Genomic DNA, 17,500 nt, shown 5'->3' with positions numbered 1-17,500 from the left:
CACTCTCTCACTCAGTAATACATTCACACACTCTCACTCATACACACACTCATATATATATACACACACACTCTCACTCAGTAATACACTCACACACACAAATACATTCACACACACTCTCACTCACACACACAAATACGTTCACACACACTAACTCACTGACACTCACACTCACACACACACACACACACACGAATACATTCACAAAGCTAAATTTTGAATTGACTGAAAGAAGAGCTGCACGATGGGTGAATCTTGTAGCACAGGGTGAAATCAGTACATTGACGATTTGAGAAAAATATAATATATATTAAATATAAAACATAACGAGGATTCGCCCCGCGAAGATTCGACTGAGATCGGTGGCCGAATCAGGCTCCGCATATCAAAGCATTGAATCTTCGACTATTCGGGGTCACGCCTTCAGAATATCATTGTTTAGAGCAGAAAAATGGGCTTTAAACAGAGAAGATTGACGAGCCTCTCTCTCTCTCACACTCTCTCACACTCTCTCACACACACACACACACACACACACACTCACACTCACTCACACTCACTCACACTCACTCACACACACACACACACACACACACACACACACACACACACTCACACACTCACACACACTCACACACACTCACACACACTCACACACACACACTCACACACACTCACACACACTCACACACACTCACACACACACACACACTCACTCACTCACTCACTCACTCACACACTCACACACTCACTCACTCTCACTCACACACTCACTCACACACACACTCACTCACACACACACTCACTCACTCACACACTCACTCACTCACACACACACTCACTCACTCACACACACACTCACACCTGTTGCAAGTTTCCACATGGGATGGCAAATCTCTTTTGAATGATATGTTGGTCATTTGTGTCATATATCTCCAGTTGAGGTTGCAAGCGACGACAGAGGTACAGAAAAATATCCTTAGACATCCGGAAATTCTTTATCCACTGGGCTTCGGTGAAAGATGGAACCACGCCGTCCCCCCATTTCGTTGTTCTATTGTGTACCCAAACCGGTGGCGAATCACGATCCAATTCAACAGTACTCACACATCTAAAACACACAAAAAGGTGGCAAAAATAAGTTGATGCAATCTATAATAACATTAATCACAACTCTGGTTTATATTTTGATGTATTAGTTTCCTACCAGTCTTGCTCTTTCTGTCCGATAGCGCACGTTCATCTCAGTCATCTCACGGTCAATGTCCGGAATAGCTGATAACATACATTCTCTTATTTTAAATCTAGCTTTACACTCTTTCAGAATATGCTTTAGTATCAGTGCTCGTCTCTTTTCCGCCGTTTTGTTAACTACCTCTTTAGTAAACCAACACATAACCAACGAAAGCAGCACAGCTTGAACCTCCTCCATACGTGTTATTGTTGCAGACAGTTTCGCACAAAACTAAATTCTGTCTGTCACTGACTGGAAGGAGCAGTCGTGCGTAGTCCTACATCACCGGACTAATTAGCCTAATCTTCACAATACTTTAGACCGCAAGGGAAACGCAGAGAGTAGCAGGTCTGGGGGAGAAAGAGTTCCTGGCACAAATTGTTCCGGGTAATTTTGGTTGAAACGGGACTTATATGATGAGTTTAATTTGTGTGAACTGTCCCTTTAAGAAATGGTAGGTTTTATTTGTCTCAGAGTCAATGGATCGCGTGTTTGGTGCTGGTTTGGTAAGAATATAACCATGTTGTGTTTGGACTGACAGGTTCAACTCATAAACTCATATTTCCTCTTTGAGATTCCTCACAATCACACACACATTCACTGACAGTTAGCGATTAACATGGTTTTGTTCTCTCTTCTTGTCTTCAGATACAAGTAGTCTCACACTGGATCCAAACCCAGCACACACTCGTCTGACTCTGTCTGAGGAGAACAGAAATATGGCACGTGTTTGAGGATCAGCCGTATCCTGATCATCAGAGAGATTTGATGAGTGTGGTCAGGTTCTGTGTGGAGAGAGTCTGACTGGACGCGGTTACTGGGAGGCTGAATGGAGTCAGTCAGTGAACATCAGTGACAAGGAATCGGCAGGAGAGGAAGGAGACGCTGTACATTTAGTTTCATCAAATTATCCTGGAGTCTGAACTGTTCTGAGAACAGATCTTCTGGCCATAACAATAATCTGAGAACATCATATCTGCCTCTTCATCCGCTCTAACAGAGCAGGAGTGTTTCCATACAGTCATGATTATTTACCCTTCATATCTTTAAATGTTTCTGAGGAACAGGAAGTAGTAAGTTTTTTTTTTTTATCTTTATGCTTCCGCCGCTTCTTTTAAAAATGGATAATTTCCGAGGTTAGTTTATGAAAGCGTTTTCCAGGGACCTGAGAAGAGCGTGTGCTGTCCACCATTAAATCATCCATTAGCCAGTAGAATATCATCTGCTTTTGGGTTTCACCAGAAAGTCAAACCACATTCATTCAGCACTATAGACAGATAGACAGATTTATAGATAGATGTAGATAGACAGATCACAAGCCACATGTTTATTCGTCATACAGATGTTCATAATTGATTTATATTGGCATTATTTTGTTTAGATTCAGATTAAATGTAAAGATTTAGATAATGTTCATATATAGTGGCCCTTAGACGTATTTAGACAGTTAATCAACAATAAAACATTCATGAATGTCTTTGTATTGGTTTTCTTTTTAATCAAAAATGATAATATGAAATGTATTGTTTATGTACTCTCAGGGAACAAAGCTGTAACTGGGGCAGAACCCTTTCATAAGATACACCTTTAGACCCTATTTACCTCTTAAAGGTTCATATTAGTACTTTTGACAGCGTTTGTACCTTGTTTTCTTGTTTTCTTTTTCTGACTAAACTTTATTTAGGGCTATTCTATTGGTGAGGATATTGATACAGGAACTGTTATTGTCAGTTTTATGATGTTTCTTCATTTAAACCTAAATAAAATTTCTTAACAATGTTGTTCCTCATACCAAGTTTCTGTTAAGATCTTTTGGTAACACTTTACTTTAATATTCTTCCCATTGCCAACCAACAGAGTCATGAGCAAGCAGTAAGAGAAACATTTGCATTCGGAGTCATTGGTAATAAAAACAGTGTATTGCTTACAAAACATTTTTATTTGTGTTTTTGCAATTCCCAACAAAACACACACACACACGTTTGTTTTTGTGAAATGTGGGGACATTCCATAGGCGTAATGGTTTTTATACTGTACAAAATGTATTTTCCCATACACTGCCTCAAACCCCTGCCACACACACACACACACACACACACACACACACACACACACACACACACACACACACACACACACACACACACACACACACACACACACACAGGAAACATTCTGCATTTTTCCTTTCTCATAAAAACTCCTCCTGTGTGATTTATAAGCCTTTTGTAAAGTGGGGCCATGGGTAATGTCCTCATATTTCACCCTCTCCTGTAATACCTGTGTCATACCCATGGCATTATACACATTTGGGTCCTGATATTTAACAAAAACATGCCCACACTCACACACACAAACCTGATGAAAAATCAATGTTAAATCTCAGTATTGATTTAATGATATTTCAGTTGGGTTAGTTTGGGTTCATTAATTCAGTGTTAAATAAGTGATTTAATTTTAGTTAAAAAACTACTGATCTGAAGCCCATCTTGATGTATTTTTCATCATTGAATTAAAATTATTTCAGCATGCAAACCTGAAGAAAAATCAAAGTTAAATCTCAACATTGATTCTAGGGTTGCAACAACGAATCGATAAAACTCGATTATTAAAAGTGTTGGCAACGAATTTCATTATCGATTCCTTGTGTCACATGACTATTATGCCACATAAGACAGAGATGTTTGAAAAGCACGGTTTGCGTCAAGCGGAGCAAAAAAGAAAAAAAGAAGCAGATAGGAGGTAGAGGAGAGAGCACGGGAGTACCACTGTGATTATTCAGACGAACACCTCAGAGTCGTTGATGAGGAGGAAGGGCGTTAAACAGCAGGGTAGGCCAACTCACTACTATTATTATTATTGATTTATTTACAGGGACAGTGCATATTAATAAACATTTCTGTCAATATGCCAGAGTTAGCCAAAAGGCTATTTTCACCTGTAGTCCCTAGACAGATGTCATCCTAAAAGAGAGTAAAAAGTTACATTTTACATAACAATATAACAACTACAATACAATTTAAACAAGCACTAAGTAAAGATGTACAATAAAAACACGGACCAACATCAGACAAATACATGACCACATACACACAAAGCACGAAGAGAGCAGGAGACAGCGAAAACAGGTCTAGTATTGGGCTAATGTTGACAGCTCTGATTATCCATTAACCATTGCTTTATCTGAATCTTAAATGTACTGTATGTGGTTACATTTCTAATGTATAAGGGGGTGAGGTTCCACTCAGTAGCAGCTCGAACAAAAAAAGCTGTTTTGCCAAATACACTTTTCCTAAAAGGAATAATACAATCTCCCCTCGCTGCACCTCTGGTTCTGCTATAATCAGCCGTTCGAATGTTAATAAACTGACGTAGTGGAGGGGATGATAGACCATGAAGAATTTTATAGAAAAAACATAGATCTGCAAATTTTACCAAGTTTTCCCAGCTAAATAATATGTGTTTTTGTAATATTGGACAATGATGAGAAATGCATGGTTTCTTATCCAAAATTTTTTGTTTGTTTGTAAAGTGATTGAAGAGGTTTCAGAGATGTGACACTAGCTTGTGACCAAATGGGTAAACCATAATTCATATGTGAGGAAATCATAGAGTGCATGTACATTTTTGCTGCCTGTGTGGACATTTGATGGCGAATGTGTCTGAAGTTACTGACATTGAATTTGATTCTGTTACAGATCATTTTTACATGTGAATTAAATGAAAGCTTTGAATCAATTAAACCCCCAGATATTTATATTCTTTCACAATCTGCAGCCTTTCCCCTGAGACAAAGACATCAGGCTCAGCAGTGAAGTTATTTTTTGACTTGCTGAAAAACATTGCTACTGTTTTCGATGCATTCAACAGCAAGCAAGAGTTTTTTAACCAAGCTGTGATTTTAACCATGGAGTTAGTGAGCTTCTCAGATACCTGAGAGATGTTACTGCCATGAGCATAGACTACAGTGTCATCAGCATACATCTGAACAGAAACATCAGGACAGACAGACGGGAGATCATTTATATAAAGGGAGAACAACAAAGGTCCTAAATTTGATCCCTGAGGAAGCCCAGTGGATAGACTGAGGGCCGCTGGTTTAAACGACTGGACTCTAACATGTTGGGAGCGGTCAGTGAGGTAAGACTCAATCCATTGAAGTGCTTCTGGGGAAAAATTAAAACTGGCTAATTTTGTCAACAAGACTTTATTACTAACAGTATCAAAAGCCTTCTTGAGATCCAGAAAAACAGCACCAACAACGCCACCTCGATCCAACAAAGCTCGGATGATTTCAGTTAGGAAGCAAGTAGCAGTTTCGGTGGAATAATTGGCTCTAAAGCCAAACTGCATAGAGTGGAGAGCGTACAGTGTGGTATTCAGATGGTTAATCATTTGTTTTGCTATTAATTTCTCTGCAATCTTAGACACTGTAGGCAATATACTTATGGGTCTGTAGTTGGACATGGAATGAGGATCTCCGCTTTTGAAAACGAGAGCAACAACAGCTGGTTTCCAAATGCTTGGAAACAAGTATTGCGAAATGGACAGATTAATAATCTTAGTAATCGGGCGTGTGACTGTTATACTGAGCTCCTTGACCGTTATGTGATATTCACTTTCACACAGTTGCTAAAATACATCACTTTACAACACACAATCCTACTTTTGTCCCGTTTTGAAGTGAGGAGCGTAACGTCCCTCCAGTAGCTCTTCTGGTGCTAATCCAGCTTGACAAGCATCAGTTTTCATTTCAAAACGCTCTCCATCTAACCTTTTCCAAAAGTTTCTCATCTACACTGAAATGTCAGTAAATGCCAAATTCAACTGTTTAAAACATCGTAAACGCTCACTGAGATTATACAAACTTCATAAAGTTATCACACGTTTTCTGACAGGATCATTTTATTTAGCAAAATATCTCACACTTCACTGATGCGTCCACTCGATCAACCATTATTATGTTTGGTCTAAAACGCATCCTTGCAGGACGGCGGTGATATGTGTGCAAAGTGATGTATTTTAGCAACTGTGTGAAAGTGAATATCACATAACGGTCACAATAGCGGTATAAAGATACATATCTAATAGTACAAGATGCATCACATGACAAAACGTGTCATCGTTCTCAAACACCTCTGCATAGTCCACACCACGATAAGAAGACAGTGTTCTCAAATTTATCTGCTTTGACAAGCGTTTTCCTAAAAGCTACACATAACGAGATAACTAAATAAAAACCAGCTTTGAATGACAAAAACTATGACTGATATCTATTGTCATTTTTGGTCAGCACTCGGTCTTAAAGTGACAGTATATTCTATAAACCTGCTGCCGTCTGTGCTCTTAATACCAAACAACAAAAGACAGAAAATCACTCACTGCTCTTTAGCTTTAATAAGGATTCATTATAGATAGATAGATAGATAGATAGATAGATAGATAGATAGATAGATAGATAGATAGATAGATAGATAGACAGATAGACAGACAGACAGACAGATAGACAGACAGACAGACAGACAGATAGACAGACAGACAGACAATGTCAAATATCATTCATATTAATAGACTAATGTTACTACAGTAGGTTTTCTCCAGGAGTATAAAATGAGTTTGGAAATTTTAGAGAAATTCTTAATGCATTACAATTTAACTAAACCCATCAGATTTACAACTAACTAGACTAATACTTAATTCAAATGACTAAACCATGATTAAAACTAAATGGCATTTTAGTCTAAAGACTATGAGAAAACTAAATCAAAATTTGCTGTCAAAATGAACATTGCTCTGTTGTCATGCATATATTCTGTGCTTTGTCCCATATCGGTTATTGTTGACAAATATATTGGTGTTTTGTACCTTTGAATTTCATTTTAAAGTTATTTTATTGCACTTGGTCATCTTAAGCAGTGTTTAAATGTGGTGTATAAATGAACTTAACTTGCACTTACTACAATGATGGCAATAATATAAAGGGGGGGGGGGTGAAATGCGGTTTCATGCATACTGAGCTTTCCACTGTTAAAGACTTGGATTCCCATCCTAAACATAGACAAAGTTTCAAAAACTAATGTTGGACGTTTGATGGAGTATTTCTGTGTCAAAAATACTCCTTCCGGTTTCTCACAAGTTTCGGAGAGTTTTTTTCGAGTATGGGTCGGCTTGATGTTAATAGAGCGGAAGGTCCTTGTATGGGCTGTACGGGCTCTTCTCCCGGTAGGGTGCGCGCGCGTGACTAGAGCGAGAGAGGAAACGCACGCCTATAAACACTCTCAGCTGCAGATCCAGTCGTGAACACTAACGCCGCATTCACACGTAGGCATTAATGCTTCCCATTTACTTTGAATGGGTTACATCATCCGTTGCCGAACTGAATTGTGGGTTCCGTTGCGTCGCTTCACTCGCGTTGCAAGCGGAAGAAGTTGAAGATTTCTCAACTTTAAGCGCCAGCGCAGGCGTCATCCAATCAGATCGCCGTATGCAAATATCCTACAGCAGACAATAGCCAATTGCGTTCATTACTGCTCTGTGAACCATCCAGACGCAGCTCCCGGACCAGTACGTGATATTCAGGGTATATGCAGGAATCCTGAAGTTAATTTCAATACCTTTTTAAGACTTTTTAAAGACCTTCTCAAAATATTTTAAGACCTCATCGCACTTTAAGTTCTAATTGGCAAGAAACCTTTAATAAACAATTGTAGTCGAATGTAGACTTAAAATGTAGGCCCGTTTTGTATCGTTTATATTGCATCTCTGTTTCGCAACGTATGGAGGACGACACATCACCCGTAGACGGCGCACGCCAGGGATGGAAACAAACTTTTTTCAAAGTCTACCACTCAATGTTTTTACCAGCCACTGTTTTGTTTCTAACTGACAATGTGTAGCTGCATGTGAAAATTAATACTACAAGCTCTACAATACTTTATTTAATCTCAAGTCTCAATGAAATACTGACATTTTCACGATGATTTGTGGTCTTTTATGGCTTCCAGTTTTATGGTTTTGAGTCCCATGAATGAAACTATTCGTTTTGGCATCTTTGAAGCGTGTTGACGACACACCGAGCAGAACATTGTCAGTAGGGATGCACCGAAATCACAATTCTTGGCCGAAACCAAAAAAGAAGAAACCAAAGCCGAAAACCAAAAAATAAAATTCAAACTTAAAAGTTTAACTCGACCTCACTCATGTGTACATTAAATAATAATGTTCATGTCTACTGGCCTGCAGAAAGGTACAGAAATTGAATAAAGTAATCAAATGTAAAATAACTGCATATTTAACTGTTTAAATGGAAGATTAATCCTTTTTAAACCTACAAAAGCTATTCAATCAAGAGCATTGTTTAATGTCAAACTAAATATAAGGACATCACTCAGGCAGCAGTAAAGGCTACTGCACCTTTAAGACCTGATGCAGGGATATGCTCGTCTTTCTCGACTGTGCATACTATACAGTTCACTTAAGCCATATTCAGACTATGTCTGCTAGGATACTCATCAAGATGGACATGTTGACATACTTCTTGTGTGAGTTTGTCCGTTTAAGCGCAAGACTTGAAAGAGAACTCAATATTTGCGCGCTGTGAGACGAGCGCGCGCTCTCGGATGATGCACAGCGCCAGATCTTCTCTCAGCGCGCGAGTCTCACGGCGCGTCTTTACGCGAGTGATGACGGAGAAAACGACTGGTTATATGCGCACATACGGCAGCACTCGCATGCATTGAACAAAGTTTACAAAGAGGTGAAACAGCTCGGTAGGTGAAGCGAGTTTACCGCTTTGTGGTATTTGGCTGGTGGCGGTGCTGATGTCCATCCCTGGCGTGCGCGCTCCGAGCCGATCTCAGGCTGAGCACACCGTTGTTTTTTAATACTTATGGGGATGAAAATAAATATATTCATAAATACTTTTTGGAGTCAAACTCTTTTGACAAAGATTGACCAAAATACTTTCAAAATGTAAGACTTTATAAAGCCGTGATAAGACTTTTTAATACTTTATAAGGGTCTTAATTTCCCCAAAATTGATTTATCACCTTTTAAGACTTTTCAAGACCCCGCGGATACCCTGATATTCTTCCCGCTGTCTGCGCTTTTTCAGGATTTAATGTACTTAACAGCTTCGTGCACCTGTGCAGTGCACTGACAACAACTACAGGGGCACTCGCATTCGCACATACAACCAAATCGGCATCCATTTCGTCTCACAGACTAGCTGTCATAAAAAGGCGCCTTTTTGTGTTGTGTTTTGGTCCAAGTGGCAAGTTAATGTGATTGGCTGTTGTCACTATGACGATCGCGTCAGCACCCAGCTTCAGCCACGCCCTCCGTCAAGCGTTAAGGCCTACGTCCCGTGTGAATGCTGCGTTATAGTCCGCACCGTGCTCCACTTTATACCTATGGGTGACGTCAAGCGACTTCAGCGCTTCAGCACAGCATTCTGGGAAGGCAGCGCTGCATTTGACCCGATTTGAAATCATACCAAAGAAGTGTGTTTTTGACGGAGCGGCCCCAGCGATAAAGGTTCGGCCCTGCTTTGGAAGCAGCCGGTGAGTTAAACTGCTTCAGATGTCTGTGCTGTCGGCTATCGTCGCGTGAGTAAACATCAGTAAACGACACGATCGCGTGCTTCGTCATTCAAACGCGCTAACGGACTCCATTGCTGTTCTCTGTATAACGTTACACTAGTCTGACGTGCAAAACCGTTCTGCTTGCTACTGCTAAGGTTTAGTCGCATACAATAGTCCATAAACCGAATGATGTCCTCATAAACTGCGAGTAAACACACACAAATGTTGACAGGCCACTAAATACAGACCATACCACAGAGACGGACGTCCAGCTGCTGCTGCTTCTCCTGTTCAGTTTATTTCAGCCTCCGGATCTGATTCTGGATCATTATCTGTATTAGCTGAGATAGCGATGGGTTTCTCCACGCTTGAGGACGTCACCGCTTTGTTTGCGCTCGTCATTCTTTAGCTCCGCCCACACGATACGCCTCGTCATTCTTTAGCTCCGCCCACACGATACGCCTCCAGCCGCTCGTTTTTTCCGGAAAGACTCGGTACAGCCCATATTTCTTTTATAAATATAATAAAACTAAAGACTTTTCGGAGATATGAAGGATGCAATACTACTCTATAGGTACTCAAGATTGACATGAGATTGACTGAAACTGAGTGTTTCACCCCCCCCTTTAATGAATAAGCTTCAAGTGAACGTGTGTGTGTGTGTGTGTGTACGTTCTGAAGATTTTTTGCACTGTCAGTTCTGTTTTTGAATAAAGTGTTGAAAATTAATGGTTTTTAATTTTTTTTTAAAATATTTTTTTCCCGATTCATCAAAAAAAAATAATCGGCAGATTAAGCAATTATTAAAACAATCGTTAGTTGCAGCCCTAATTGATTCAATGATATTTTGGTTAATGCATTAACATTGACATGCAGATGATACCGATGAACTCCTATAGTTGGCGGTATAGTTGACATAAGACACATTTGAGATGCTGTCTCCAGGACCAATGTCACTATTTACATCACTCATTTAAGAGCTTTTCTGATCTTGTGCGATGCCTGATAACCATTTATTCACATGTCATGAATTATTAATCATCTTTGCTTTAAACCATATTTCATGTTTTTCAGCTCCATCAACAGGTAACAGAACCAACAATGACTCGTGTGCTTCTTCTGCGCATAATCTACTAAAGTCTTCAAAGGACAAACGTTCCTCAGGTTCGGGTTCTGTCATCATTAATTAAACTGTTAATAGTTTTGAATTGTTTTTGAGCCTAATTTAATTTAGCCGCTCTTAATTTTTGCAAAATGTCAAGTTTTTTCCAGTAAAGCTGATGTGGCGGAGGGAAATTTGCCACCGCCTTGTGGGGGGGAAATGTTCAGCACTTAAGTAAGGAAGATTGAGTGAGCAACAGGATCTTAGTCCTCCCACCCAATACTTTTAGTCTTTGTACAACTACTAATTGTATGTTGTGCCTATCGTGTTGCAAAGTGTAAAAGCTCGAGAAGTGGCGAGGTGGGCTTCAGGATTTACTCAATACACGGCAGCCACCTGAAGTGTATGTGTGTGCAGAAAACTCAGGGGTAAGTGTTGTTGTCTGCAAGACCCACCATCCCCGTGTCTAACAAGATAGGTAAGACGCCCCCACTCCTTACCGTGCGTTCACACCGCCGCCGGCGAGAGCGTCAAAATTCGCTCTTGCCGCCCTGACAACGACGCTGTAGAAAGCTCCGTGGACGCGCTGCCGCTCTGACGTAGATCGAATGTTTTTTCTTTTTTTAAACTGTAAAGAGGCCGCAAATCAAACAAGCATGTTGATGGATAGACTGACCACAAGTAGAGTATAAATTAACTTCATGAAATCGTTTAAATGTGAAAGTAAGAATTAATTGCACACCCGCTGAACAACGAGCGTTCTAGCGCCTGTAAAATAGTGTTGCGCGACTTCTTAACAAATTACACATCACTATGAATGATCTTGTCATAAATGATAGAGAAATCTGCACAGCAATGATCAACCTCTCCTACAAATTGCTTGGGAACTAATGTGGTCGGAACCAAAGTTTACAGGCCTGCGTTCTCTGGATTTCTCTCAAGCGGAGCACTTCTACATTCTGACTGGTTGCCGCCGAACCGCGTCATAGCTTATTACCATAAAGTTGAGCTGATTTCAACTCTCCTCGACGCCCAAATCGTCCAAGACGCACCGCGCCGCTCTCGCCGGAGCTCGCCGCCCGGCTCCCACTGAAAATGAATGACTTCCGGCCAGCCTGCCGCTCTCGCCGCCGGCGGTGTGAACGCACAGTTAGTATAAGTGACTCAAAATTAGCATAAACAGTTTCCGCTTAACAAAAATATTTATTTATGTTGAATGAATGGAGATTATTTTTGTTCCCCTGTTTTAACAGGAACAGATCAAATTCAAGTCCGGTCAGGTCAACATTAAATGAAAATGTGAAAAACAATAAAGAGTGAAAATCAACAAATGTGTCTTGATTTCAGTTCAATCCCAGCAAACACACAACGTTGGCACAACGTACTCAGCCTTCTAACAACGTTGACACAACATGGCCAAAAGGTTGCTATAATACGTTGTGTGGTGAAGGTTGTTACAGTGTTGTCACAACGTTGACATTGAACCACCGTCCGGACCATTGGTTAAAGTTGTGCCAAGGTATCTGGACAACCACTGTGCGACCTATACTCGTCATCACTGTCCTGAAGCGTGAATATCAGCTTTTTAAATTTCAACTGACAGTTGAACCGTCTCGATCTTCAACGAGTAGGCTATAATAACTTGATATGCGGATACGTGAGTAGCTATTGCTTTTAATTTACCTTAGCTGATACGTAAATATTCAAACAAGCTACAATTTCCGTGTCTACGTGACATTCATTCGTTCTTTATTTTACAAACTAAATTTTTTTTTAAATAAAATAAACGGACAAATCATATTATTCATGGAGTTGCGATTTTGTGCATTACCATCATAACGCTCTCTTAACGTTAGGCTACCAGATTTACTCAGATCCTTACCGTAAGTGTTCAACATCTCATACCTGCTGGTTTCTGGACTTGCATTTCTCCTTTGGATTTGTTGATATTTCCTGAACATGAATCCGGTTACCGACCTCATATCACCCGGCTTTCGAATACGATTTTCTGCCATCTACAAAACCCGGTTTTGTTCTTAAATGTTCTGACCTAGGCCTATCTTTGCTTTTTTGTGTTTGATGTAATATACTTAAACTAAATATTTGTTTATTCTATTTTATTTATTTTTAAAAAATGTATCTGTATGGTCGCTTACCACATGCTGTTATAATAAAGTTGAATTAGTTGAATAAACTTGTATGTAATTTTTATTCTTCAAAAGTGTGTTGCAGGTGTTGATTATAATGAATTTACTGTTAGGCCCATAAATAATAGGATAAACAATAGGCATATAAAAAGTGTAATAACTGAAATTAAAAATGAACCGCAATGGGGAATATAGCATTAAAAAAATAAGTTGTCAGAATGTCGTCTTGAAGTTGCTGAATGTTGCGCAACAACGTTGCTACAGCCCCGTCGCGTCTTACAATTCTACGTTGTTACAATGTTGCGAGCATGTCGACATGCGACGTTGCCATAGTAGAAATGCAACGTGCCACAGACGTTGCCACAACGTAAACGTGTTTGCTGGGATTAACACAAAACAAAAACCAGTGCACTCACTTCACAACACTGAAATATTTCACATATATATTCAAGTTATCTCAAGCTCAGTGTCGAGCACGAGCAGCTCTTGAGAGCTTCCTCTGCTCTGTGACAGCAGCAGCATTTTGACCAACACGGCCAGGTCGCAAAACGAGAGAAACTGAAACTTAAGTATCGATATTTTCACGTTGGTATCGATATTAGTATCGATCTGCCCTACTCTACCAACGAGGCCGCAATCTCAGCTGATGAAGGCGTATTGAGAAGATGAACAACACACGACCCTATCCGATGATTAGGCATCAGGACCCTATTCACACGATCAGTAGTTGGCTTCTCTGTTTTATGTTCGTTTGAACAACTAAAACAAAAACTGTGTCTGAAAACAAAGAAACTCCTACGGCGAATCACTTGCTTACCGCTAGCAGGCCTTTTGCAGAACTGTACGCACACACACACAGACACGGCGTCAAACTCGTTCTGTCACGTTGAATAAACAACACTAGCACGATCAGAATCTTGAAAAACAACACCATGCATCTCCAATGTCTAACACAGACATAAACTGAGCTTTAATACCTCAGACTACCCGAAGACCAACGGATTCTTCCTCGACGCATCGAAACTTTTCTCTCACCGCTCTCCGTTTACTCCACGCGCGCGAGTAATGGCCGCGCCCATGGCAAAAATCAAAATAAAAGTCTCTTCAAAATAAAATTATGTACATCCCCTACACTGATGTTAATTTAATAGGTCTTTTCCCTCTTTCAGACTCATTTTCAACATTAGACAGGCTTTGATTTGATTCAGTAACCCCTTCAGAATTCATACACTTTTCATTTTCCGTTTTACAAACAATTGTGAACCAACATACAATTTATAGACAAGCAATGTCCTACAGTCTTTGGCAACCAATGCATTGGAATTACGATTGTGCACACATAATATAGTATGGGCATTTTGATGTTACAACAGCAAACGTACCTAGCTATAATCCAGTCGATCCAGATGAGCGCGCAGCAGAAATCCAGCGACGAAACCAGCAAACGGGAAGAAATCCAAACCGAATCCGCTCAGTCAAATTTAACCAGACGCTTTAGACTCGCAGAAGTCTTTATCCAAACGAACGCCATCCTTTTGTCCTTCAAAACAACTGCTGGACTTTTACTCCAGTGTTGAATCAGCGATGTCCAACAGCAACAAACAGAGTCCATCCAGACGGAGGTCAAATGCAAACACTGTCGTTGTTTCTTGTGCTCCAATGATTAAATGATTGCTTCCAGTAAGCTTCCAGTTGTGTCATTCTTTCCAGTTCATAGAATACAAATAACAAGTCCATCCCATACTGTATACAATCAATCCACCCTGCGCTAGTCTGCCGTGCGTGCGGTCGAGAACTGTGGGCTTCCCCACTACCAACACACCTGTGTCTCATTACTCTTGGCTCTTAATATCCCATACCAGAACGCCACCCAATGGACAAATGTATAACTACACACAAATGGCTTTAACACATCCTATTGTTTTAAATGCTGTTTGGATAAGAGTGTTATATGATCTTCAGAACAGCAGGAGGCGCTATCTCAAAAAACCAAGGGGTGTGAGAATGCAGGACTACAGGTCTGCAGCTTACATGACACATATACACACTGTTTTACACACACACACACACACACACACACACACACACACACACACACACACACACACACACACACACACACATAAAGAGAAAGTCACTTATATCACTGATAAATGACAACATGCATTGATTGTTCAAAAGCAGAGACTTGAGTTTGTAACCACTGCGGAGAAAGACTGTGCGGCCTACTGTTACGACTGAGCACATGACCTTCTGATTACATGAAAATTAGTAAACCCTGATTGGAGATTTATTATGAAAATATTTATAATGTGACTAACAATGTTCAAAATAGGGAGGGACCAAAATGTTTTAGTCACTCATATATATATACACACAAATCTTTTTTTTTTAAACTTCCAGTCAAAAGGCTTTGTTAATTTCTCTCTTGTGTTGAATAGGAGAGAGAAATATGGAGACCCTAAAGGGACATAGAGGTGGAAAATATGAGATGGGAGGAAAAATAATAAATCAATGCTTTTGCATTCTCTCACAAATCCTTTGAGCTCTTTGCCAGCGAACACAACGTTTCTCAGCGGAATGCAAAGATTCTGAAATATGACAGTGAATGAAGTTTTAGATTGATATTATTTCACTGACCAACCCGTGTTAATATATTTGTTTTTAATTTATAATTTTTCCTTTTTAATAAACCCGCCATTTAAAAAGAGAGTAGAAGAAGAAGAAGTGAAATGTAAAGACAATTTTAGTTATAAGCTGATAAATTGGGGTTATATTTTCAACTGTCAAATCAGTGTTTTGCAGGAAGAAAAAAAGCAAGTAGACTAAATCTTGTGCACAATTTATAAATCGAGGGAACTAATGAGTAAATCCTCTGGACTGTTTAGCAAGTCTAGGGAACGAAGCACTAAATTGTGTGCATGAATTACTTTTTTTTCTTTCTTCAGTTTGCTACATGTGCAAATGTAGAAATGTGAACCAACAAGATGTTGTCCTTAGGGAACCCTTTGTTTGTCCAGTAAAGGGCGGAGGCTCAGAAGCCGACCAATGAAAAGTTCCCAGCAGAATATGATTAAATACTCGTTAACTCTGCATTATATGGCACATATACACACACTGTTTTCATCACATATAGAGAAACTCACTTATATCTCTGATATATGACAACATCCATTAAATCTCCAAAAGAAAAGCAGAGACTTGAGTTTGTAACCATCGCGCAGAAAGACTGTCGTCTGATTAGAAAGAAATCAATGAACTATAACTTATTAATCATTCAAAGTGATGATTGGTCTGATCACGTGAAATGTGCAGACTTTTATTACAACTGAGCACATTGACCTTCTGATCACAAACCCTAAAACAGAGTACACCTTGACAAGAGCTTTATTATGGAAGTCTATGATTAAAATTGATTGAAACAGTTAAAATTAGAAATGGGCGATACTGATGCCTTTCAAGGCCAATATCACTGATATTGATACTGATACGATATTACTAAACTGAACTATTAAATTATTAAAATTACTAATCGTAAAATGAGTTAAGAGACCCACTGTTATGCCCCATAGCACAAAAGGGACGCAACAAATATAGGGATACACAAGAAACCCGAAATAATATACAACATTTATTAACCAAATAGAGCTAAACAGAAAAAACTGTATAATGCGTAACAGTCAGGAATCAGTGTGTTAAGTGTAATGAATGCTGGAAGGGTAATGTGCTGTAGTGGTGTTGGATGTACCAAAGAAACCAGTTCAACCAAACGCAAACGACAATCAAGTCCAGCCTGCAGCTCTCTTGGCCTTTTCTTCAAGCTCCTTTTACCAAGACCCAGCAGGAAGTCAGCTACAGATGAACTGAATGAAAGGCCTCTGAGAACAGCCAGTTGAGGACGGAGCCAGCCAACCATCCTCCTCAGCCTGGGGAAACCACACTTAACACAGGAGTCAAACACACACTTAACATCATATTTGAAAGGCATTTTAACATTCAATCAACATTTTAACTCATTAGATCATATTTGTGTTTACACACGGTTAAAATATGTTTACGTATAGTCATAACCGTGGAAATACTAGTTGAACTAGTAAAAATAAACCATGGTCTATTCTCACAAGGGACTGCCAGTGACAGGACATGGCACCGATGCAACCCTTTTACTCTGATAGTTTATGATTTATATTAACATTAGTTACAGAATAAAACATGATCAATATCAACTTTTACCATTACATTTAAAGAGATTACTATTGCTAGAATTTCTATTTGCTTATTGTGATATGACTCAATCATATGTTTTTCTGTCTTTATTGTAGCATTATTCTGGGCTGTGTTTTCAAAAGAAACGCAGCTCTGTTTGAATACAGTGTCTGTGAGCGAACGCTCGCTCTGGGATTAACTGGTTCTGTCTTGCAGCTTTTGTGTTCAG

This window comes from Pseudorasbora parva, chromosome 25 (genome assembly GCF_024679245.1).
Source record: "Pseudorasbora parva isolate DD20220531a chromosome 25, ASM2467924v1, whole genome shotgun sequence".
Lineage (NCBI taxonomy): Eukaryota > Metazoa > Chordata > Actinopteri > Cypriniformes > Gobionidae > Pseudorasbora > Pseudorasbora parva.
The sequence above is the reverse complement of the archived record's forward strand: the minus strand, read 5'-3'. Positions refer to the sequence as shown.